Raw genomic sequence first — 1,391 nt, forward strand, 5'->3', positions numbered from 1 at the left:
TAGGTTTTTTGATAGTAAGAATTCATGTAGCACTTGCATTCAACTATTATTGTGTTTGAAAAAGGGGTGTTACAACATAAGGGCAGACACCTTATTAATAAAGGTCTGTATGTGCTTGAGCACTGTTTCAAATTAACAAGCCTATAAAAGTAAACTGTACCCACCCACCCCCCTTGTTTTTGGTCCTACAAATCAGCATTTTTGCAGGAACATTCTCAAATGTGCCAGGGTGCTACTAAAATTAGATGTGCACATTTCAGAACAAAGTGATTATAAGATGTTGCCCTTTCAGTGTTCCCACACTAAGCAATAAGGAACTAGAGCCTTCCTGGTTTATGCTGCTGAATTTCCAGCTACTTATGATAGCCAGAATGTGCCAATTCCTAACTAATTTAAGGGTCTATGAAACCACATTGACTTGGAAACCTAGGTGAATATATACATATATATCTTTTCCTTCTCATTTTATAATGAGGTAAGTGGTTAACATCTTATTTAAAAAAATTGTCTACAAGGAGAGCAACACTACTCAATTCACAGTTGCAGATTGCCAAACTAAAGTTACAGAAGCCAGCCAGGAGGTGATAAATTACTAATGCAAAATGAAGACACCCACTGCAAATTGTAAAGGAACAAATTTAATATTTAGCCAAAGGAAGAATATAGAAATAGTCTCTAAACAAAGACCAGCACTAGACTAATGTCACAGCTCTTATTTCTGCCTTACATCCATATAGTATGTAGCTACAGAACATTTGGGCAACTGTTGGATTAAATTGGCCTTTTTAGAACTATCTGGTAATGTGAATGACAAACAACTGAAGGTCTTTCTACCATAATTTGTGCAGTTTGATAAATATGCACATGTCGTTAATTGACTTGCCTACTGCAAAATATTTAATGTTGACAATTCTCTTACACAGTATGATAGTAAGTAAATCAGGCATCTTAAATTAATACTTTTAGAATTTATAAAACGCTCCTTGAGTTTAGAATGTTAACTGGAGGAACTTTAATCCACAGGCAGATTGACCCTTTTACTTTATAGTGACTGAAGAATGACAGTGGAGTTTAATGCTGCAAGAAAGATTCCTTATTCTTTGCTGCCTATGGCCACTCGAATATAATCAAACTTCAGCAGCTGCAAAGAGTGTGTAAAATACTGTTCTGGTTTGTAAGGTACATGCTTCAATAGGGAAAATCAAAACTATAACACCTGCCATATTTAACAAGCAAATAATTAAAAGTACTGCATAAACAATGTAGACTGAAGACAACATCTGATGGGTTATGTAACAGGTTAGCTACGCACATTATATTAAACTTTTAAAATGGTTGAAATTTTAATCTTGAGACCAAACTGACCAAGAAAGACAGTAGTAAAACCAAAA

Source organism: Lepidochelys kempii, chromosome 25 (assembly GCF_965140265.1).
Source record: "Lepidochelys kempii isolate rLepKem1 chromosome 25, rLepKem1.hap2, whole genome shotgun sequence".
NCBI classification, from domain to species: Eukaryota; Metazoa; Chordata; order Testudines; family Cheloniidae; genus Lepidochelys; species Lepidochelys kempii.